The sequence below is a fragment of the Phyllostomus hastatus genome, unplaced genomic scaffold (genome assembly GCF_019186645.2).
Source record: "Phyllostomus hastatus isolate PE091 unplaced genomic scaffold, TTU_PhHast_1.1 phas_scaffold_345, whole genome shotgun sequence".
In the NCBI taxonomy this organism is placed as follows: Eukaryota; Metazoa; Chordata; class Mammalia; order Chiroptera; family Phyllostomidae; genus Phyllostomus; species Phyllostomus hastatus.
In genome coordinates, this window is record NW_025334024.1 from 19479842 (window position 1) to 19505230 (window position 25389).

A 25389-nucleotide genomic window follows, 5' to 3' on the forward strand; every position below is an offset into this window, starting at 1 on the left:
AATACACCCCTGTATGTACCCAGATAGAGACACATGTGTTATTGTGGTGCATTCTGCTCCTGATGGAAGCTCATTGTGGGGAAATTTTCATCAGGCAGGAGCTGTTGGGTGTTATTAAAATAGAATAAGGTTAGTATTGACTGTGGCAAGCGAAGGTCAGAGCGGGGCCTGTCTTCCCCATTACTGCTCTTTTTCATATGTATCTAATCATTTCAGGTCCCGACGAGTCCTTTGTGTGTGAAATGCCTGCTTCAAATGTTCTAATACATCAAGCCAAGGTTCATCTCAAAGAATGTGCTCTGGAGGCTGTTCCAATTTTGCTGCTGTAAATTTATTATTTAAAGAAAATGCCGTGACACACAGTATTTTAGTATCTTAAAAATGCAGGAGGGCTAACACAGAGGGCAGTGACGGGAAGGGAAGATGAGCAATAACCTTCATCAGTTGTTGCTGGGGCCGGACCTCCCAGCATGGCCAGAGATCAGAGGTGGTGGAGGCTCCAGAAATAACAGAGAGGATCAGAGGAGAAGGCCTTTGATCTGCACCGCCCTGCTCCCAGGGCGAGGTCTGCAGCAGGGGCCCCAGGAGGCAGGTGTGGCAGTATAAGGCCCAACCGGGAGACCTTTTCTCCTCGTCCACTGCCCACAATGACAGCATGAGGCTCCGGCTACACCACCTCCTTCCAGGCTCCCTGCCTAGAAATGCACAGCCACCTCCCATTTATCAGCCTCACAGAGTGTGGCTGGTTATTGTCTCTGGTCACTTCCCAAATCCCTAAGGAATTGAAAAAAAAATCAGTATAGTCTGCTTGGGGCAAGGCCAGGAGCGCAAGGGCGTGCTTGCCCTGAGAAGGCACATGCAAACTCCAAGGCCTACATCTGTGATGTCAAACAGCCTGGGTTCCCATCTCCCCCATCCTTCACTTGGGAAAATCCTACTCTTTTTGTGCTTCGGGAGCCTCACCTGTGAAAACACAGATGCTGCCCGTGGTGACCGCACAGATCAACGGCGCTTGCTTGGCACAGGCCTGCCGCAAGGCGAGGGCTTGGGGTTCCAGCTCCTCCTCCTCCTTTTCCTCTAGTGCACACCTCCCAGGTGCTCCCTTCTCTTCCATCTCCTTCCTGACCTTTGGCCCCCATCTACTGGTGCCATCAAAGCTCCCTTAGGCACAGAGATTGGTTTCTTTTGCCTAAAATGTAAGGATCCTGGCCTATGAGGAATGCAGCTCTGTCCCTTTGTCTGGGATTCAGTCTCTGACGCTGCCAGGCTCCTAATGTGGATTCCCACTTCCCTCTCATTTTAAAAATTATGGTAAAAGATGTAACGTAAAATGCACCACCTTAACCATTTTAAGTGTCCAGTTCAATGGCATTAAGTGCATTCACACTGCCGTGCAACCATCACCCAGAACTGTTTCATCTACCCGCAATAACTCTGCATGCCTCCCTTCCCCCAGACCGTGGGAATCACGCTTCTACTTTCTGTCTTTATAAGCTTGACCGCTCCAGGAACCTCGTATGAGTGGAATCATACTGCATTTGCTTCCCCCCCCCCCACTGGTTTATTTCATTTAGCATCATTTCCTCAAGAGCCCTCCGTGTTGTAGCATGAGTCAGAATGTACCTTCTCTTTAAGGCTGAGTAATATCCCATCGTACGCGGACGCCGCACTTTGCTCACACATTCATCCATTCATGGACTGGGATTGCTTTGTGATTCATGCTGCTGTGAATACAGGTATGCAGGGATCTCTTTTGGGCCCTTCTTTCCATACTTTTGAGTAGGTACTAAGAGTGGAATTTCTGGATCATATGGTAACTCTGTTTAATTTTTTGAGAAATCCTCTCCTGGGGCTGTACCATTTTACATTGCTGCCGATAATGCGCAAGGGTTTCAGTTACTCCCAAGACAACACCTGTTATCTTGTTTGTTTGCTTCTGTTGTTGTTGTTTGCTAGTGGCCATTCTCGTGGGTGTGACGTTTGTACTTGTACTTTCGATTTGCATTTCCTAACGATTAGTCATGCTGGACATCTCACCATGTGCTTATTGGCCATTTACATATTCTCTCTGGAGCAGCCATTTATTTGGAAAGTTTGTTATCCTCAGTCCACGGGTTGGTGGAGGACCTGGCGTCAGACATATTAGACGCGGCTGAGTTTGCCCCCGCTCCTGCCACTCCCCAGCTACGTGGGCCGGTGCGGTGTGCGGGGCCTCTGTGAGGCTCAGTTTTCTTTTCTGTGAAACAGGGATAACATCAGTGTTTCCCACAGGAGAATGTTGTGAGCTAATGACCATACAGCACTCCTCCGTGTCTGCTCCCAGTAAGAACAGGAGATGAGCAGGACAGTTGTCGTTATCACCAATTCCATCCCCACTGTCATCGTGGGGGAGGGAAGCTCCTCAGTGACTTCGGTTAGTGATGGCTAACTGGAGTGAGGCTGTGCCCTTCCCACCGAAGGAAGGAGCGCTAGTCACCTATGGAAAGAAGAGTATTGGCAGAAAGGCTGGGATGATCTGCAATACAATTTTCACGCGTATAGGCTTCTTCTCTCTACCTCTGTCACCCTCCATTCGTCCCTAAAGCCCCCAGCACCCAGGAAAGCGCACAACAGCACCTCTCCCTACCAGCCCACGGTGTGTGCCGGCGGCGGGGACGAGCCTTCCGGTCTGCCCCCTCGGTAGTGGTTAATTTAGATGGAGTCAGAGCCTGGATGGAACAGAACCTTCTGGATGGCTCCCAAAGATGTACCATCCAGGTGTGTTTCCTGTGTACACCCAGGGGCACTAACACCTATGAACCAGACACCTAGGAGCCAGTAACTGTGTCCTGCCTATGTGCTAGAGAGCAGGAGCTGTACAGGTATCATCCCTTTTAAACTCGGGGTTAACTTTTGAATTAGACAATATCCCCATTGGAGAGATCAGGAGACTGAGCCTCATAAAGTGAGTTCACTCAAAGATTTTAGCAGCAGATTGGGATTTGAGTGTAGTTCTTTTTGAGTCTAACTTGCTCATCTTCCTCCAGGATGACTCAGAAACTGCTGTCGTGGTGGGGGAGGGGGCCACCTGCTGCTTGCTTGTATGTTTCATGGTGAGTGGAGGTAAGGGACACTTTAAGCATGGATTTTGGGGGGAACCAAGAATCCAAAGTTAACTCTGCTGTTTCCGTGAGGGGAAGGAAGTATTAAATCCCTGTCTAGAGTTAAGGTTAATGAGCTGAGTCATAAATGAACGAGACAGATGAACAATGATTTTTTTTAAAAAGAGCTCTCCATCCATTATGTGGCATTATCCTTATTTTCACAGCAACAGATATCCTCCTATTTGAAAGTGTAGGTAAAATGCTCTGACATTTGAAAGCGTGACATGCAGAAGCTTCAAGAATCCTCCAGTGGTTCAATACCTTTCTAACACATCTTCATAGATGAGGGAACCGAGGCTGAGAGGACCAAGTCAGCCAGCAGGGAGGCGGTGGATCCAGTTCAGTATCGGGATGGTCTTTCTGGGGCTCAGTACATGCAGCAACGAATGGCTGTCCTCAGGGGTCCTCACATCATTTGTCTTAGTGGCAAGACTATGGGCCCCAGAAGTAATTCAACACTGGTTCTGATCCCAACTCCCCCTTACCTGTGGGGCCTCGCTAAGCCCTAACACCCTTGGGGATTCAGTTTGTTCCATCTGGAAAGCAGAAATGATGTTGTTTGCCCCATGAGGCTTTTGTGGCTATGAGATCTGATACCATTTGTGAAAGTGTGTTTTGCCAAGTTTGGTGCACGCTTCATGCTTCTAACAAATGCGTTTGCTTTGTTCCCTTAGGATAGTGCTTTTAACAAATAAAGTGAACCTTACTCCATTTCTCAGGTTACGATGCCCCGGCCACAGCAGCTGACAGCTTCCGTGGCTTTATGTGCAATAAAGGGGCACCTGGAAGATTTATCAGCCAGTTGTGACGAATGGCCCCTTTCCCTTTCATTAGCTGGTGGCAGCCCGTATATTGAAATTACGGCCTGTCATCTCTTGATGACCTTTGAGCTATCCATCCTGGTAATTTTCTTAAATGAATATTCTATCTATTAAACATGTACCTGTCAATTGCAGAGATCAATACCATCCTTTTCAGTGGTCATTACAGGAACTTGTAATGTTATCCCTCAGACAGATGCTTGAGTCAGAGGAAAGCAATTTGTTCTGTCCAGTGTGAACAGACCTCAGCATTTCTGTTGGAGAATTCAACCATCTCAGAGAATCAACTTTTCCTAATGAAGACTTCTTAGTGGAAAGCATTCTGTGCTCAAAAGGGAGTTTGAGCTAGTCATTTGTATTAAATATTATATTTTTTAAATACCTATAATGTATCAGACTTAGTACTAAGCACTAAGACCTAAAATATACACACAAATTCACATAAACACACATTATTTATATATATACACACACGTATATATATGATATGCACATACATGCATGTATATATGTGCATATATATGTAGAACCACTGATTTGCAGAGATAGCATGCAGGTTAAAAAAACTATTATGCCAAAAGAGAGAGATAACTACTGTGCTAGGAGAATTTAGAAGAAAAGAGAAAATACAATTTCCACATTGGATATCAAATATGACTTCATAGACTGTGAAGTTTGGGAAGGATTGGGACAAATAAATGCATGTGAGGAATCAAAGGGTATCAAAGAGAGAAAACGTGTGAGCACACAATATGACTCTGAAATAGTAGGCTGACTGTGCACAGTATTAATTAAGATCAAGGATGTGGGTCATTAATCTTCGTCGTACTAGTGCCTTGTGTAAGCAAGCAGTAGGTGATCATGAAAGTCCGTTCAATGATGGCAGCTGTGGATAGACTAAGCAAGGCTTGGGGATAATTCATTTTCTATAATTCCGTAAGAGTTGCAGATCTGATCCCTGGGACATTTAAGACAAGCAGGGGAGAGGGAGGCGTGGCTGTGAATGCGCATGTGGATATCACTCGCATGCGCATCACACCTGGGCTAAATGCGTGCTGTCAGAGATCATAAGCACTGCACTCACGGTTGGCCTTAGAAATAGATGGCACTTGAATAACAAAGATGACTTTGTTTCATTTAAAATACGGTGCAAAATTCATTCCTAGATTGTAGAGGGGGATCTGCCAAGAAGTCCACCTGCTTCTGGAGGAAGGAGCCCATTTCTGAGCTACAAATCTGACCATGGAGCCCAGGATTTGGAAGAGGCTACTTTTATTGCTGGCTAATGTTGAGTCTGTAAAGGCCTCAGGGCTCAGAGATGCTGAGACTCCCTCAGGCTGACCCCATAAGAATTCAGCAGGGAGCCCGCAGCAGAGCCCCGAAACAGCATCCCCTCTGCTGCGCTCCGGCTGGCCGCGGCTGGAGGCGGAGGAGAGGGGTGGAGCTACCGAAGGCCACTCAGCATTCGACCTAGTTCACGGAGAAGGAGGCATGCTCGTACAGAGTCAGACAGCGGCCAGGTGAAAACCTGGTTTTGCTCCAGTGCCACACGACGACAAACCCGAGCCAGGAGCAGTGTCACCCAGTGCCGTGACGCGTCCTTCCAGTACAGTCAGTCTGATCAGAGGAAAATGACAACGTTTTAGGAATGCAAAAGAATGAGCGAAAAACCACGACTGGTTTTGAAGGCTACATAACGTCAGCTGGGAGGAGCAGAAGAAGAGGAAAGCAGCACTTTGGGAATGACCTTGCACAGACAGAGGGTTCTGAATGGTCAGATACTTCCGTGGAGAGCACCTGGCCACAAAGGTACTTGATAAATGCGGATGAAAGGAGTAAATGGATGATCAACGCATGAATGAATGGATATATGTTCATTCAGCTTTTTTTTTTTACTTATAAACCTTCATTATTAATTCACACGGTATATTATGTCTGCTCGAGTCTTCGAGGAGTTGAACCAATCAATATGTTCCTCATCCAATTTCCACAAGAATGAAGTTAAGAGGGAGCAGGGGGCCTTCCCCGGCCTTTTCCCACTCATCCTCACCCCTAGACAGCTCTTCCTGAGGGGGCTGTGAGTCTCGCCTATCCCTGAAATCTTGGTGTCTGACAAAGAAAAACCTCCTGTGAATTATAATTTGGATTTTTTTAAAAAAATATATAGGGCAGCCGGAATGAAGCTCTGTGGCGGCTGCTTCATTTGGAGGGCATTATTTTTAGCCCTGCGCAGGACCAGTGGCACGAAAACAATTAGGATCTTTTGTCAAGTTAATTAAATTTTACTAAGTGTAGTAATCTCAGTGGGCTTCGTACAGCAGAGGTAAAACTAATTAAAACGCAAATTCTTCCTAGTCTAATAAGGAGCCCTAACTTGGGTAGCCGAGGAATGCTGTGCATACTGAGAGATATTCAAAACTAATTTACAAGGAGATGAGGGCAGAACCTTAAATGGCTCCGTTCTGCGGAAGGCTCACTTGAGAGCGCCAGTAAGCATGCTAAGTTGGAGGCGCCACTCGAAGGGAGGAGAGCAGATGGGCAGAGCTGGCCGGGCTGAGGAGACAAATGGCTCCGGTTTGGACAAGTGAGGATGGGGAAGCCGGCAAAAATGAGGGATCCGGATGCTTATTTGAAAAGCGCTGTTTTCCCTCCAGGTTCCTCCTCTTCCGTAAGTCCTCCCAGGGCGGGCAATCGCTCCTCCTGTGGCAGCAGTCTCTTCTTGGCAAGCTGCGTGGAGCGACTGTGTGTGTGTGGTTCCCAAGCATTCAGATCAGGAGCTAGTCCACACCAAGTCTCCGACGGCCAGCACCGCCCTTTCCCTTTCCTTGTTTTTGAAGACGAGGCCATTGAAAGGTTAAAAACATACAGTCTAGTCTGCTCTTGAAATGGGCAGAGCATTAAGACGGCGGTCCAAAATGGCTCGCTCTTTGGAACCCATTGACACCAATTTCTACCTCTTGTCCAACGAGTATGAATATTTGCAGTTGAGAAATCCGAAATGATTTCTGAATCACAATGGGCGACCTTCGTATAAACTTGGGCACACTTCAATTGACAGGCTATTACTCTCCCATTGATCGAGAGAGGCATATACCTGCTGACATTTTCCTCATTTCTGTCTCATTTCACACCCTGTGGTCTGGCTCCGGACCAGACGGCCCATGGATTCTGGCACATGCTGCCAAGACCCTTCTAATCACCAAATCTAATGGCTTTTCTTTGTTGCTGCTACCTTCAGGCAGATTGGATCATTTGTCACAGTGACCACCCATCCCCCTGGCACACTGCTTTGTTTAGTTCTGCGATGCTGTTGCACGCACAACAGGACCTGCCGGGGGCCGGCAGTAGTTAAACCCCCTCTGAGAGGGGGTTCGCTGCAGTGGACACACCGAGGACGCTGCTTGAAAACAACAGGTGGGTGTCATCAAACGTGAATGTCTATAATGTAACTGGACTCTTTCCTTGTCCTGTAACAATAGTTGCATTATGTAAGCAATAGATGTACATTGCAGAGCTTTTGGGAAGGGCAGAAAAATAAAAGGAAAAGTTACATTTATTCAAGTCACTTCATTATTTTCCTCTCCTCCTCTTCCTTTTTTCTTTTTTTCCTTCATGATCTCAATGCCATACGTGTATCTATGATGACCTCTGTCATGTAACGTCGCAGCCTGCGCACTTTCCCTTGTCACTAACAGTGTTATCATAAGCAGTTCACTAAAGTGGGAAGAGTATAAACTTCTTTATTTTGTACATCTGGTTTTAAGTCCTAGTTTCACCTGGCTATGTAAAGTTAGGCAAGACCTTCCATGTTTTTCTTTTTGTACATTTTGTTTTATCTGTTTCTTTTCTCTTTTAGCCTGTGTTCCTTGTCTGTAAAATAGGGATGATAATGACTGGATCGGCTTGACAATAGGATGAGACAGGCCAATGTTTAAAACTTGGCTAGCTGTTGCTTTTGTTCTTGGTGTATAAAACAACTATGGGGCATTTATAAGATGGAATGCTACTTGGCCATAAAAAATAAAAATAAATTTTAAAGAAGGTATTATATTATTTTGAATTAAAAAATACAGTGTACAATCACCATGCACAAAAACTGACTCAAAATGGATTAAATACTTGAATGATAGACCCGAGGAAACCACGGGACTCCTGGAAGAAAACATAGGCAGTGAGGGTCTTCACACAGGTCTTGGCGATGGTTTTTTTGGAGCTGACACCAGAAGCAAAGGCAACAGAAGCAAAAATCAACAAATGGGATTACATCGAACTAAAAACTTTCTGCACAGCAAAGGAAACCGTTGGGAAATGAAAAAGCAGCCCATGGAATGGGAGGCAGTAGTGGCAAATCCATGTATCTGACAAGGGGTTAATGTCCCACATACACAAAGAAGTCATACAATTCAATAGCAACAAAATCCGATTTAAAAATGGTCAGGGTATCTGAATAAACATTTTTTTCCAAAGAAGACAGACAGATGGCCAGCTGATACATAAAAAAGTGCTCAACATCATCAATCATCCAGGAAATACAAATAAAAACCAAAACTGTGAAGTATTACCTCACACTTGTTAGAATGTACTATCCAAAAAACAAGAGATACTTAGTGTTTGCCAGGATGCGGAGAACAGGGGGCCTTGTGCACTGCTGGTGGGAATGCAGCCTGGGGCAGCCGCTGTGGGAAATAGCATGGGGGCTCCTCAGAAAATTAAAATATAGAACCACCATATGACCCGGCAAGTTACTTCTGGGCACTTGTCTGAAAAAAAATAACTCATGCAGATACAGGTGCCTTGTTCATTGCAGCATTATTTATAATAGCCAAGACATGGAAACAACCTAAGTCTCCATCAATTCATGAATGGATGAAGAAACTGATATACACATACAATGAAATATTATCCAGCCATAAAAAACCAAAATTTTGCCATTTGTGACCACATGGGTGGACCTTGAGGGCATTATGCTAATGAAGTAGGTCACACAGAGAAAGAAGACAAATACCACATGATCTCACTTACATGTAGAATCTTGAAACACAAACAGTAGCAACCCCAAAGCCTTGCTCATAGATACAGGGCACAGAGCGCTGGCTGCCAGAGGGGCGGGTGGCGGGAGAGGGTGAGTGGAATGGGTGGAGGGGGTCAAAAGGTGCAAACTTCTGGTTATAAAACAAGTGCGTCATGGAGCTGCAGTGTACAACGTGGTGACTGCCGTTAAAATACTGTTACATGTTTGAAAGTTGCTCACAGAGAAAACCTGAAAAGTTCCCATCACAAGAAAAAAATTCTGTAACTATGTGTGATGACCAGTGTGAACTACACATACTATAGCCATCATTTCTCAATATGTACAACTGTGGAATCATTATGCTGTACACCTGAAACTAATGTGATGCTACATGTCAATCATACCTCAATAAACAATAAATAAATAAATAAATAAATAACAAGGCTTTCTCCACTGCAAAAAAAAAAAAGCTACAGTGTGTAATGGTTCACACTATTTTATCATGCAGATATCCCATAATTACTTAAATTAACTCCTATTATTAAACATTTCATTTCTGCCATTTTCCTAATGTAGTATTTCTAGAACAAATATCTTCATAGCTTTATTACTATAACTTTCTGCACACAGAGGTACAAGGTCCTCCTTGGAAACTCTGTAGCACTAGCTGCTCTGGCCAGCCAGGCGCCACAGGCTTAGTCTGCTCTTGGTTTCCCCGTGGCCCTGCCGCCTGCGGCAGAAAGGGGGAGGGCCGCTCCAGCCCCTTGTCCCCTGGCAGAGCCCCGGTGGCCTCACCAGGAGGCTTGCACTCGAGGCTTCTGCCCAAGACTCACAAACCTTCTCCCCTCACCAGGGCTGACTTACCAGCCTGTCCCTTTTGAGGACACTCTACTTTCTACAAGATTCTATAAGCTGCTCTGATCACCTGCTCCCAGTTCTTCAGTATCAATTCTCTCTCCTCGCTCTAAGTGCTGAATCCATAAAAAAGATACTCATCTGCATAAAACTATGCCTAGAATGACATGCAGATGAATAGAGAGATTTCCATTCATTCGTGGTGTGTTCAAGAAGACCTGGGCCTTGTCCTGGAAGGATGAGAAGGCTCAATATGAAAGGAGGCTGCCGAAATGAGAAAACGCTTCCACCGCCTTTGAAACTATAAGGAGGTGAAAGGCTTTGTACTGTGTACTCATCAGTCCCTCTAGACACTGAACATCACTAAGGTGCCATGTCCCAAGTATGGTCCAGTCTCTGGGAATACAAGATAAACACCACAAGCACTTCCTTTGACAAACCCACTACGTGATTGGGTGCGGACCCACAGACACAGGCTCACTAACGACCCTGTAAGGCAATAAGGGGTTTGGTGAGGAGACACTGGAACATGAAGAGGAGAGGTTAGAAAAGTGATGAAACAGGAACACTTCTCACATGAGCTGGGTCTTTGATACGGACTGTGAATTCACCAAGGAGACTGAGAAATCCAGCATTGGGAATGGTTTGGATGACAGGCCGTGATGGGGATGCGTGATGGGGACACGTGATGGGGATGGGCCCCCTGCTGGTTTTGTGGTGGGGCCGGCGATGGTCCCGAGGAGATGGAGTGGGAAATGAAGCGGAACAAGTGGGGAAATTGTATCCTAGGCCAGGGCTCATGGGCCATGCTAAAAAAATCTGTATTTTCTCATCTCTGTGTTGACGGATTATAAGGGATTTTAGTGGAATTTGCTTTGTAATCAATGGCTTTATTTGTTGAGATATTTCTCTGAGCCATGGTGACCCTGGTGAAGGTAATGGACTCAGCGCATTCACCTGCAATTAAAGGACAGGGTGCTGCTGCCTGCCCTAACTCATCATTTGGCTGGAAGATCATGTGACTTCCTATGAAATAAGTGAAAGCAAAGCTAACTACAGGCAGTGTTTCCTTCTAAGAGTGCTGCATGAAGGGGAGAGTCCCATGGGGACAGCCACGGGAAGCTTTTAATTATTGCAGGGCAATAAGCTAATTACTGTGTTTTATCTTCTTCCTTCATAGAACTCCCAACCAAACGAGTGAACTCGAAAAGTTAATTTAGGGCCATGAACAAACAAAACCACTAGCCCCCGGAAGGAAACCAATAAAAGAGACATGTTGGGGTCCTCAGACTCTGCAGGTTAACTCTGCTGTCCTTCCGCAGACACAGTGCCCCTCTATTTGTGCTCAGGTGCGCTGGGATGACTGTGGCAACCTGTGTGGGGAAACCCTACCCAGGGTCAGAGTTCTCACGCATGATCCGTTTCCACAAAGCCAAGTCCCAAGTCTCACTCTGTGACCTCGGTAAGTCACAGGCCTGTCTTGTCTTAGACTCAGTTTCCCCATTTGAATTTGATGGATTAGATTCCATTTATAGTGTCTGATATTTGACTTATCAGCCACTGGTAGCCTTTCTAACCCTGAGGGCACTGATGAGTATAGTTCTTTGGATTCCTATGGCTGTAATGCCTCTTTTTTATACCAAATATTTTATCATAGTTCCTTTATTATCCTGAAATGAAATTCATAGATAATATAAACTCTCTACACACATAATTTTTTTTTAAAAATCAATGCAATGCCCTAATTGTAATACATAAAAGAAATTAAAGACAGTAGATTATAATAAAGCAATAACTACTTGCCATGAGTTAAATATTAATGTTATAATACTAACGACTATTTTCCATAAGTGGCCATAATGTCTAACATGACATTATAAGGCAATGTAATGAAGTAGTAAGGTCCTCACATCCATACACAAAATCACCATGGCTAAAAACATGTACTAAAATAGATGTATCATATAGGCAGTATATGTACCAAGAGAAGTATTTTTGTAACTGTAAACAATTCTTGGTTAAGATTTTTAAAAATTTCTCTTTCCCTATTTACACAGAAGTTGTATTCCTGAAAATTTTAGTGCCTTTTTAAGCAATGAGATCAATTCCACAGACACACATGTAAAATGGACTTGAACCTAACGTACACATGATTATAAAGAGTTTTCGGTCTACCTGAATACTAGTGGGCTTTTAAAAGTCTTACAGTTTTCGAGATAAGTTGCATCTGTGTAGGGCTGTTCTTGCATTGCAGTTCTGATCTCCGCCCATTCAGAGACCAATATCCCCTTGCCCCACCATCATTAAACACAGTCTCTGTGGTACTGTAGTTCCCCCTTATCCCCGGGGGCACGTCTAAGACCCCCAGTGAACACCTAAAACCACAGATAGTACCGAACCCTATCCTATACCTTGTTTGTTCTTCCACGTGCATACCTATGATAAAGTTTAATTTATAAATCAGGTACAGTAAGAGATGAACAATAATAATGAAATAGGATAGTTATAATAACATACAGTAATACAACTTATGTGAATGTGGTTTCTCTCTCTCAATACTTTACTGTGCCATACTCGCCTTTCTGCTTCAAGGATGCACTTGAGGGCATCTAACAGAGTCGAAGTGCCAGCATTGCTACTTTGGGACTTCAGGACCATTGCTAAGAGAAATAAGGGTGCCTTGAACACAAGTACTGCAATACTGTGCCAGTGGATGTGATGACTCTGAGACGGCTTCTAAATGACTCGGGCAGGGAGCGGAGACAGCCTGCAGACGCGGACAAAGGGGACATGGTCGCCGGGCCGGGGCACAGTGGACGGCAGGAGATTTCATCACGCTCTCGTACATACAATGGTGAGGGATTAACACTTAGGGGCTGCTCATTTCCGGAATTTTCATTTAACATCTTTGGACCACCACTGACCATGGGTAGCTGAAACTTCAGAAAGCCAAGTCACGGGTGAGGGGGGCCTGCCCTCTCTCGGGTGAGTACCACCGTTCTTGCTGGAATCGTTACTTAGGCTATTACTTCTGAGGTTGAGTGTCTTCAATTCCGTAATGGTGAGCATTCTGAAGGAGTTCTGACCCACGGGAAACTTCCCCTTTAGTGTCCCCCAGACCTTATATGGTGCCGTTCTGACCCCCAGTACCTCAGACAGTATTTGGATCCAGAGTCCTTGAAGAGCTAGTTTGGTTATAATGAGGCCATTAGGGTGGCCTCTCATTGGATATGGCTGGTGTCCGCATAAGAAGAGGAGATTGGACACAGACACACAACGAAGGAAGACCACGTGAAGACACAGGGAGACGATGGCCATCCATCTATGAGCCCATAAGGGGGTCTCAGAAGATGCCAGCCCTTCTGGCACCTTGGTCTCAGACGTCTATAGTCCCCAGAATTGTGAGAAAATAAATTTCTGCTATAAAGACACCCATCTATGGCATTTTGTTATGCAGGCCTAGCAAACTAATGCACCTCTGTTTCTACTACTGCTAGGGATACTATTGCAACTGTAACTATTACTACCACTTTTGCAATCACTACTACGACCCCCTTCACACAAATGGCAATATTGGTTGAACTATGTGTTACTTCTAGGGTGCATCTTACTCCCTGTGACCAGCAGGGAAGCAAGCTCAGCCTCTGCACCAGCCACTCAGCTACTAGGTGGCAAAATAGGCTTCAGGACCAAATACAGTCTGACTCCAAGGCCCATGATCTCTACTTCTATACTGTATTTTCCCTCTTTCTCAGGTAAATCACACTTGAGGTAGGTCAAGTGTTTGTATCCCAAGTCCAGAACCACTCGGGCCATGGTTAGGGGTCACACCTACATGTACTCCGACTGTGGGGAACTTGTTAGGAGAACTTGGCCAATTGCTATAATCCTGAGAAGGCAGGCATTTATAAATCACTTACGAGGTTTGTATGGACAAAGTCCAGCCATTGTCAACATAATAAGAATGGTTTGCACAACAGCGATGTAACCTGGCAGCCAAGGACAGTGGGCTGGAATGCACATGCGTGAACAATGCCAACTTCACTGTACTAGTCAGTGGGGGCGGTAGACACAGTTGAGTGAGCAAGTGAACTGTGTGGCCATCACATTCAAAATGACTGAGCCAGTAGAGCAATGAATCAGCATCAAATTTCACGTTAAGCTTGAACATTCCTCTGCAGGAACTGTTCAGATGATTCAGAAGGCCACAGCTATGGGTAACTGTGATTGGCAGCTTCATCATGACAACACACCTGCTCATGCATCGTGTCTCATGCTGTTTTTTTGACGAAACATCAAATCACCCAGGTGACTGGGCCCCTCTGCAGCCCAGGTTTGGCATCCTGCAGCTTCTGGGTTCTCCCAAAACTAAAATCAGCTTTGAAAGGGAAGAGATTTCAGACCATTGATGACATTCAGGAAAATACAACAGGACAGTTGATGGTGACTAGGAAGAACTGTGTGAGGTCCCAAGGTGCCTCCTTTGAAGGGGACTGAGGTGACATTGTCCTAAGTACAACGTTGTTTGTATCTTGTATCTTCTTCAGTAGATGTCTCTATTTTTCACAGTACCTGGCTGGATACCTTCTGAATAGACCTCATATAGGTCAGAGGTAATATTGTATAATGAGTAAGTCCATTAATTTCAGAATCAGTGTGCCTGGCATCAAATCCCAGCTCTGTCACTTAAAAGCCAAGTATCTTCACTTCTCTGCATCTCAGTTTCCTCGTCTGTGAAGTGACAGTTCCTATCTCATAGGGTTATGCTGGAGATCAAGTTAGTGAATTCCCATAAAGAGCTGAGAACAGTGATACGAAATGCCATCTCACCAGTCCTTAACAGCAATCCAGGGCTCTGTAGCCTCTGACACTCGAACCAAAGCCCAGGGGGGGTTTGTGATTTCCTCAAGGTCACATAACTAAGAAATGGAAGATCTGTGCGACTCCCAGAACATTCCAAATGCTCTATTCCTTTTCTCAAATATTTCCAAAGTTTTTCTACATTAAAAAACCAACAATAACACTGTCCCTTATCCACTCTACAGACAAACTCTGTTCTTTCTGACAAATAATACACCTATCTTTTTCATGGCAAGGTGGGTTACAATATCAAGCCCTGAGATTTTGTGCCTTATGGCTATTTTCCATTCTGCTCAAGAAAATAGCAAAATGCTCATGGGTTAGTTTATTCATTCAAACCCGAAATAGATTCCTGCAACATACCATTTGATATGCCCTACAAAATGTGTAGATATAAAAGGAAAAATGTAATCCATCACTTAGGTTTTTCTTTTGCTATTTGGTGCCAAATACTTGAAGATAATTAGAACATCTATATACTCAATAGGGAGAAAATATCTGGAAAAAGCTCTTTTTTTTGTTTTTACTTTCCACTCAGATGCTACAGCAGTGTGCAGACATATTCAGGTCTTTAAAGAAGTTAAAGCCTTTACCTTAACCTGAAGGTCGTGTTGCAGATGGAACTCGGCTGCCTGCATACCAGAGCATGGGCAGTCACTGAGTTTTGATTACAGGAAGAAACTGTCTCCATCCACAGCCCCATCCCCCAAAACACCACCAGATTAAACCCGGCATCAATTTGAGTTTCTGCTCTACTTCACTCTAAGTTCTGTGAATATTGATGGAAATTTCTTTGTTGGATGGTTGGCTGCTTAAATTCATCTGCCATCCTTCACATGGAGGCATTCGGGCAATTACTGTTGAGCATGTGCCCACTCAGGTAGGGGCTAGGTGAAGGTCATGGGCATGCAGGCAGAGCATGTGTCTAAAGATCAAACTTGAGAAATCCAGGAAATATGGTCAAATACCACCCAGATCAATAATTGTGAGTATATTTTAGGGGACACAGGGGCCGCTTTTTTTTCCATTCTTATTTGATAAGCTCCACGTCCCAGGTCCAACAAGCACCAGCCGGTGGGGTTCACCTGTGGCTGGTGGACCCCGTGGGTCGCAGGACTGCACCTGCAGTGGGAAGTGAAGCGTTACCAGGACACCGCTGGAGCAGGTGCAGCTACGAAGATCTGGGTGAGGAACTCGGCTGCCCCAGGCAGTTGCTGTGCAGCTGTAGACTGACTTCTCAACCACCCGGGCCTCTGCTTCCTCATTCGTAAGATGAGAATAATAGTGGCACTGAATTTGCAGGGCAGTTTGAGGTTTAAATGACTTCCTGGAAGTCAAAGTCTTAGAAAAGTACCTGGACCAGCACCAACCCTGAGTTCCCGATTCTGATTTGCAGATGGAGTTGGGCCAATGAAACCACTTCATCGAGAACATTAAGGATTAAAAAAGTGATTTCAAAACAAGGTCAAGATCAGAAGGATTAAAACTATGTACTTGTACAACTATCTACATTAGTTTGCCTGGTGCCAAGGCACATTTTGAGACAAAGATTCTGATCAGAGGGTCAGGCTGGTTTTGAATCCAAGCTGGGCCATTCGCTAGGTGATTATCTTTGGAGAAAATTGCCCAACTTCTCTGAGCCTGTTTTCTCGTCTAACATGAGAATAACAACCCTTGCTCACGGTATGACACTTCCATAAGAATTAATGAAGTAACATGCATGTGTTTAGTTAATAGTAATTGAAGAACTCAGATCAAACTTTTCAACCACTTTTCTCATCACTCCTTGAGATGCAGATTCTGTGTTTTTCCTTATGTAACTGATTCCAAGAAAGTTGTCCTTTTTCCCAGCTGTGGCTTCACACATAAGGTCACCTTGAAGCTGTTTCATAGTGTAGTTTGCTTTTGAGAGAAGAATGGAGAGGCCAAGCTGTGAAGAACACCTGCTTTCCAGTCAGATGCAGGGGTTACAGCCTTGAGAACAGAACAGGTAGAGTGACCAGGTAAACAGAGTGGTAGATGGAAAAAAGCCACCCTAGGCCTGAGAAAATTTGTCTGTGGCTAAACCACTTAATGCCCAATGGGTGCCCTCAATCACCTACTATTGCATAGTGCAAATGCCCTCTTGTCTCACACACACACACACACACACACACACTCTCTCTCACTGAATCCCCAGCTCTGGGTCATGTCGGTTGGTACAGCTTTCCCAGAAGGACTTCAGGCATGCACCGGAAGCCTTCATAATATGAGTCCACAACATTGGATGCATAATTTTATTGATAAATATTAACACATAAAGAAATGTGGGTTGATACATGAGGACAAGGTAATCATCAAAATAGTATGCATTACAGACCCAAATTCAAAGCCCAGCAATTGTAAAGGTGGTGACGTTGCATCTGTGAAATGGCCTACTTCTCTGCCACTGAAGGTTACAGTGTGAGAGCACTTAGTGACATGGGGTCATGGTGCCACCCAAGTTGTGCAAGAGTGCGCATCAGAGAAGGAACATGACCTCAGGAATTAACAGCGACTCTGTTGTGGAAAGTTGGTTTTTGTTTTGGTTTTATTACATTTGTTTCCTACAGTTAACCCCAAGGAGCAGGAAGAGTACTGCAAACGTCGTTTGAGGATGCCTTTGCTTTGACTCGGAGGCTCTCCATGGGGTGTGGGTGGACTGGGCTCCGGGGGCTGTCCCAGAAGCCCCACACGCTGCTGTTTAAGCTGAGCCCCAGCACCCCTGCTCTGTCTTCAGGGGCTGCTTCACGATGGACCCCTGGGAGACCATGGTCACCCGCCCCTCCATGGAAGGGAACCAGAGTAACATCTAGATGCTGCCCTGGCCGCGCCAGCCATACCTATGTCCATGTTTGTGAAAACCTCTATAAAGGCCATCCTTTACCAGGTGTCTGGGCTGTGTAGTATGGCAGGTGCTTTAAATGTCTGGATTCATGAGCTCCTGAGGTTCAGAGGTGGGGTCCACAGGAAGGTGAGGCAAGCAAGAAGCAAGACACCTGAGTGAAACTTTTAAGGGAAACCTCAACGTCATGCTTGTTTCCTTAAACATTACACCTGAGCTCCCCACCCCCCTGCTTGCACCACCCAAGTCCTGGTCCTGCTCAGAGAAGAGAGATGATTTGCTCAAAGTCATGGCCCTGGCAAGAGGTCAAGTTTAGGATTAATTGCAAATCCAACGGATTCGGAACCTCATGTCTTTTCCATTATGTTAGTCTGCAGATTTTTAAAAGCCTGATGTATTATAAGAACAAAGTGCACTTATGTTTGTGCATGTGCATACCATGATGCAGAATTCTTTATTTAAAAGCATGAAGAGGTCATGTAGTTGATAGAACCGTAGGTACCAGAGTAACCACAACCGAATATGAGCCACCTTCCCCATTTCAAAGGTGGGCATGGTCGGGCACATCACAGGCCCCAGGCAGACACTGACATAGGGGAAACAGCCCCGTGGTCGAGGAAACATGAGACACAAATGGTTCTCCCAGCAGGTTGTGGGTTCTGTGGTTCCGTCATCCGCACTCAAGAGTGATGCAATCAGACACCCATCTTCCCCAGCTGAGCTGAGTGCCGGGTTCACGGAACTGTCCGGGCCACTGGGCAGCCAGTGAGCTGTTCCCTCGTGGGCCAAAGCACAGTGTGGCAGGAACGAATTAGAAAAGGCTTCTAGTCAGATTTGTTTTACGGTGGAAATATAATCAGTCTAGCGGAATCTCTCCACACGTAAAAGAGGTGTGTTTTCCCTCTCCTGCTAGGGTGGTGTTCCGACACCTGGCGAAGAGAGCCCGCCCTCTCCATTCTACTTTACATCCTCAGAGGCAATGTCACTCCGATGGTTACATTTACTTGCACCCGAGGAAGAGAGGGCTTCTACTTTACAAGGGTCTCCAAACAGAGCAATACCCAGAGCATCTGTGCAGAAACAGAGGGGGGGGAAATAACCACCTTCAGGAGTGCTTTAAAGAAAAAAGCCACTCAGGCATTTAGGGGAACATTTAATAAGCACTTAGGAGCCAGCTGCTAGGTGCGGGCAGCAAGACTTCATGCACTCCTGCCCACACACAGTGAGGGCATTATTTATGTCCCTCCTTTTACTGATGAGGAAACCGAGACTGACGGAGGTTCCACATTCCACCGACCATCACAGTCAGAAAGCATTCAAACCATGATTCAGAACCCCACCTGGTGTTCTTTTCTCTCGCTGCCTTCCCAATACTAGCACCAGGGAGTGGGATTTAATTGAATTATGGCGCTGTGCATGCCAGTGATTAATACGTGCCAGCTGAATGAATGGTGAGTGACTGCATTTATACCTGGTATCCATAAATTTAATATATTTTATGCTGAGGGAGACGCCTCCATGGGAAGATGACAGTTAACAAGGTCATTTTCTGATATGGAAAGCACATAAATGTGCATGTGCCTCCTGCATTTAATTTCCCCGCTGCCTCTGGAAACGGAGCGTTGCCGGTGGACTGAGAGCCGCCGCTTGCTCTTCGCTGTCAGGAGGCACCGTATCATCTGGGCCATGTGCAGCGCGGAGTGAAGAGGCGAGATTAATCCCCACCCCCCCCACCCCCCCCACCCCACCCCCGGGAACTGGCTCACAGCTCCTGAGAAACGGAACAGACCCAGGCAGCCCATGACACCGTCCCCCTGCCCCACCCTCCCCGGCTCAGTGAATTCTGAGAACTCATTCCTGACCCTTGGTTTCCTTGCCTGTGAGGTGAAGGGCCAGGATTCGAGCTTTTCTCAGATTGTCTCCACTCCTGAAGTCACACGCCATCTTTCACATCCTTAATGTTTAAGGGACTGATAATGAGTATTGTGGCCGTACCCCGATGTTTTTTTTACCATGAGACCAAGCCCTTGGGGAAAAAAATGGCTGTGATTTTTCACCTGGCATTATTGCTTAATTTTACAGTGCAAATTTTATTTGAGAATGTGGGGGAGATATTAGCAGATTCTCTGAGAGGATCCCCGCTAGGCAGAGTCTTCCTGAGACCACGTCTACCATGTGGTCAGATTGCCCTTCCTCTACGCAAGCTGCTATAACCCTTCGGGCGCCCCCCACTGACTACAGAGACACGGCACACCCTAATGGTCCAAGGGACCTATTCGGTCTAACCCCACCGACTACGTTGTCCTCAGCTCATATTCCCCGCATCACGGAGCCTTTGCATTGCCTGCCTCTTTGGCTAGAATGCCTTCGTCCATAACGCACTGCATATGCACTGCCTGCCTAGTGCCTATTCATTCTTCAGAGCTCCGTGAAGTTGTTCTTACTTATCCTGAGTTGTTCTCATTTGTTTCTTAGACATGTCTGTCCTGAACCTTTGGTCAGCTTCTCACCTGACCTTCTTTCTACAAGCAGCTTTTTTTTTAAACTTATATTTCAGGGAATTGTGTTACTTAATACTCATCTGTCCCTTTAGACTGTGGCAGTGTTTGCTCACGACACCATTCCCCGTGTCCAGCACTGCCCTGGGCACAGAGTGGACGCTTACACATGTGCGTAGGAAATGAATGTGCGAAACACAGCACGATGGCCCAGCACCAGGCGAAGTGCTCAGACTGCTGGTGCGTTTTGCCGGGCAGCTGGGGCACGAAGTTGTGGCGCTGGATTTGGTGTCAGAAGAAGAGTCTGTTACACGAGAAGCGCTGGCCCCGAGGACTGGAGTCCAACTGGACAGTCCGTGCAAGTCTCCTCCTTCTGTTTTGTTCTCCGGAGAGGGGCCATTACCACCCCTCCTAGGGCTTTTCTGGGGACTGATGAAGAAGGAGGCTCTTAAGAATATGAAGGCTTATTATAATCACAGCCCCTGCTACCTTTTAAAAAAATCTTCCTAAGGATAATTGTGATCCTGATTGGCTTATAAGAGCAATTCGCACAGAGCACCCTTTTGGAGTAGAGACAATGAGGATCTTATTAAAATGTTAATTGTTTGCCAGGTCACAGAATGCTCCAAAACCACCACACTCACAGAATTACGCAGCCCTTCCTCTCGAGTCCCAGAAGGACTTTGGTTTCTTTGGGAATTTCACGTATATGTTTCTAGAATGCTGTGCCGTTCAGCTCCAGAGAAAAACAATTCCCCTTATGAATGATGACTGGCCGCCACATATTAAAAACTGAAAACGGCATCCATGGTGATGTGGAGTGTCTCTGAGCTGCGAAGGAAGAGTCACATTTAATTCCATGTCAAATCCAAAGAATTTACTGAAGTGGCCTTGCTAACGGATAACACCCCTACTGAATTAAAAGAATGTTTGCATGAACGCATGAACTTGTTACTTTATAATCCGCCCCTGCCATGGCTAATTTGAATGAGCATTTAAGAGGAAGCCTGTCCAGCCCTCTCGCTTTGGAAGCAAACCCTATACGTTCACCTCTATATTCATGCTCAAAAGCCATACCTTTGCTGTCCAAAAGGTATGTATCCGCGGCCAGTAAAGTAAGAACTGTATTCATCCAGTGGGTCATCGTCTTCTATGTAAGAAGAGAGGTGGGGCAGATGGTTACGTTTCATGGGCAATTGGTCAGGGAACTGAATTTCTATCAGATTCCGGGTGTCCATATTACTAACTGTCTATGTTGTGAGGTTTTTTCCCCCCAAGTACTTTTGTTTGTTCCTTCACTGACAAGGGTTGTGCCTGAGACAGTGAGCGTTTGATTCCCAAACCCAAGGTTTCACCTGGGTCTTCTCCTTCCTAGGTCCACAGCCGGGGGTGCACTGCTCACCACAACTGGTGTTTAGTTCCCTCGCCTGAAAAATCAGGACACAATTAGGATCAACCCCCCTGGGGGTCTGGAGATACTAACAAATGGTTAAATGCATTCAATGCGTGGCCCGGTATTTGGGACACAGCGGGCACTGGACACATGTTGATTCTTTCAACTGAACATGGCATCCCCTCTCCAAGTATTGTAGGGAATTACAGAAGAATTTAAACGTTTTCTGCCCTCATTCTCCTGGGTCCACTTAAAAATCATGAATTTTTTTTTTTTTTTGTGGCTGACCTTTCCCTAAAGTATTTTATCATTGGTGAGAAACAATTTAATTAAAAATTAAAGTCAGAGAAGTCAGGAAAGTTTCCCCTGGGACTCACAGGGCTCTGCCCTCCTCAGCATAAAGCCCTGGCTTTGAGACGAGAGTGCTGATGAAAAGACTGCCCTTCCTGCGAGAGCAGCCCAGTCGGGGCGATGCTTCAAGAGGTGAGCCGTAGCCTTTTATCCGCGATTAGATATTTTGGTTTCAAAGTTCCCACTTTGAAATGTACAGCACAGACTTGAGAGATAAAAAAAAAAAGAAAGAAAAAAAGAAAATCATTTAGGGATTTAGGAACATGTCCATTTCCTTGTAAGATGTTATCAGAGTATATTTTCGGAAGGTCGCTGAGTTCTGGCATTGCCGTCCTGACCCTGAAGATCTTAAGAGAGCCCTGGTCCAATCAGACTTCTCTTCCAGACATCGCCACGGTCACGGCTGACGTGGGTCCCTGGGGCTGTCATTTTCTGGGTCTCCATGCAGACCCCCTCCTCCCACCGCTCTGGGTGGGCGCGGTTTGCCTTTGGGTACGTTCCTCCTGTCAGCCAGGATGCGGTCCAGTCGCGGTGTCCAGGCGGCCAGAGGCCGGAGTCACTGTGACATTTCTGTGGGGCTCCTGCTCCGCTCCCCTCTCTGAATGCCAGCTCGCTGAACGCCCCCATGGTTTGGGGGGCACCTCTGCCCCCCACCATCTTGGCTGCGTGCAGAGACCAGATGAGGGTGCGATGCTGCTTCTCCTGGTCTTCCAGGGGTGGTGGGGACACTGTGTGACAAGCAGCAGGAGCAGAGGTGGGTCCCGAGGTCCATCTGCTGGCCCATTAACACGCTTGAATGCCAGCTCCCTTTCCTGATGCAACACCCACTGTCTAGATAACGTTATTATTAATTCCCCATTCTATAAAAAGATCTTCAGCCTCTGAAGGAGGTTTTCTCAGCAGAGAATTTTCTCAGGTCTTTATCTTCTAATGGTGTCAGGACAAAAGGTGTTGAAGGTATTTATATCTAAACAGACAAATGCCGAAAATAATCAGTTTTCCCAGGCACTTCTTCATGTGAGTGTTCTTAACATCTGCAGAAACATTTCCAGTTTCAGATCCACATAAGGGGAGATACCTTAATGGGAAGGTGCTTATTTCACGTTCAACCAGACACATATTGTACCCTGTGGATGGCAAGTAAGTCATCTTATGTAGCAACTCGACTTTGTCAGCAATGGCTGCTCAGGCCCTGGGTTAAGAAGGATCCCAAGGCTCCATTTGGGTTCAGCCAAACGCAGCGCCACATATAACAAGCAAGGCGGTGTGACATGAAGGTCGATGTGCTGGTGTGTGTGTGTGGGGGTGTGGTTCACAGAGGACCCGTCGGTGCGAGCAGATACAGTTGCATTAAACCATACAGAATCTTTAAAATGTTTTGAAGAATATTTTGTGTAATTTCTTAATGTCTCTTAGCAGAAACCCAAGGTCCCAAATTCTTGAGTCTTCAAGAATTTTCAAACTGGCAGTTTGGAGTAGAAATAAAACTGATACTCACCTTTCCTCATTTTCTGTCCTCCCTATTCTCATGTCTCCTAAGGTCAGCAAACCCACTTTTAGCCCGCACCCGGAGTCTGAGTTCACCGTGGTGAGTTATTCCTTGACAAGCGAATTTTTCAATGCAAAATGTGGATTTAGTTGGTTTTATACACACTGATAATGCTAATAATAGAATCTGCCTCATAGAATTGTTTCAAGAATTAAATAGGCAAGCCCATGTAAAGTATTGCAGCAGTTCTGCCACACAGAATTTTGGCTACGTTATTACCACGGCTCAAAAGTAAGTTCTGGCTTTTTGATTATGAGTGTAGCGTAGAGATAATGTCCAACCCCCCCAAATCTGATGGGGTAGTTCTATTTGGGCCGATAGTCAACAATAAGGCAGAAGCTTCTTCCCTTTTTCTTTTCCCATTTATTCCACCTGTAGCCAGGTCCCATCTCTTGTCTTTAACAGGGTGAGGCAGCCTGGTTTCCCAGGCACACAGCGGTTTCAGTGGGCCTCTCTTTACTTCCACACGACCAAATTTCTGAGGGGTCACAGAAAGGGGTCACTCCCTTTAGGAGTTCCCGACGAGAAGTAGGGAAATGAGGTGCTGCAGGAGGCACTCCGGGCTCTGCCTCTCCTACCGCTATGTGGGTGCCCTTGCACCCCCCAGCCCCACGGTCGGTTGTTTCCCAAGTCCAAGAGCACTTGCCTGTGTGATAAATTTCAAATCCTCCCTGTTCCTCCTGTTCTTCATCTACACTTGGGTCTGGGCTTTTGCAAAATATCTCCCTCCTGATCTCCCTACAGGCATTCTTCTGGCCCTCTAGGTCATCCTTGTCCACTGGGCTCACTGGCTAATCATGACAGTGGTATTTCTAAGACACACATGATCGCACCAGTGCTTAGCGCCCTCTAGTGTGTGCCCGCTACTGACACTACGAAATGGTGTCAAAAGCCCCCAAAGCCAGCGGCTGCCTACCCTTCAGGCCTCAGACCTCCCACACCCATCTACCGGATAGAAGTAGAGCCTGCTTAGGATGCTTCGAACACTTCAAACAAGGCGCGGGCTTGCTCTCAGATCTTCCACGTATTAGTGGCTCAGAAAGCTTAACTACCAGGAAAATTGGCGTGAATAACATACATCGCAAGCGCGTGATCCTGGGGATTGCCCATAATAGGCATGAAACCACACATCTATATTTACTAGAAAAAAATGTTTTTAAATTGGTTGTAGTAAATGATGTCTGATTAGGTGTGCACGTTCTCTCCAGCGATCCTCATCTCTGACCACTTATAATCCGTAGAACTTGTTATTTTTCAGAAGGTCAGTTACATTGTTGTTTTTAAAAAAACAGGAACGAGCAAGAAATAAGCTGACTACTTGTCCGTGCCGGTCAGCACAAAAGTAGCGACGTGTTTGATCGTTTTAGAGGAGGAATTTAATGGTTTATCCAAAGCACTGTTCCAGAATTTGTCGTCCTCACCAAGTGATTAAGTCTAGCATGGAGCATTAATTGGAATGGATGTTTCTTAGTGTATCTCCCCAAACAGTTTCTGTGTGCTGTACAAACGTGAGCCTGTATAAAACCAACACACACACACACACACACACAAAACAATTACTTCAGAGAGTTTTGTAATCTGCTTTATAGTCAATGTCACAAAAAGTGTGGCTTCCCAACATGACAAGAAGTCTCGCCGTTCCATCTCTGCGCTACCCACACCCCCCGGCACCTTCACGTGCGCACTGGGGCCTCCTGAAAATGCCGGGGGGACTGGTTCACACACTGAGGACTCCCAACCCCGGCACTCGGGACAGTGGGAACACTCGGGACAGTGGGAACACTTGGGACAGTGGGAACACAACGGGGGTGGAATCCTACAGTCGCCACCAGTACAAAAGACGTGGGGTTACGCCAGGAATCCTGAAGTGCGCATTCCCGAGCTATCCTGTCCTGGCTAGAGAAAGAAGCCCTTTGCATCACCCTAGTGGCAAACTCTTCCACTATCTCACCCTCCTCACATGCTCACAACAAGGCATCCCTTCCCATTTCCCCCTCGAAGGTAGCAGTGCATTGTCATGCCAGAAACAATTACAGAAAGTAAAT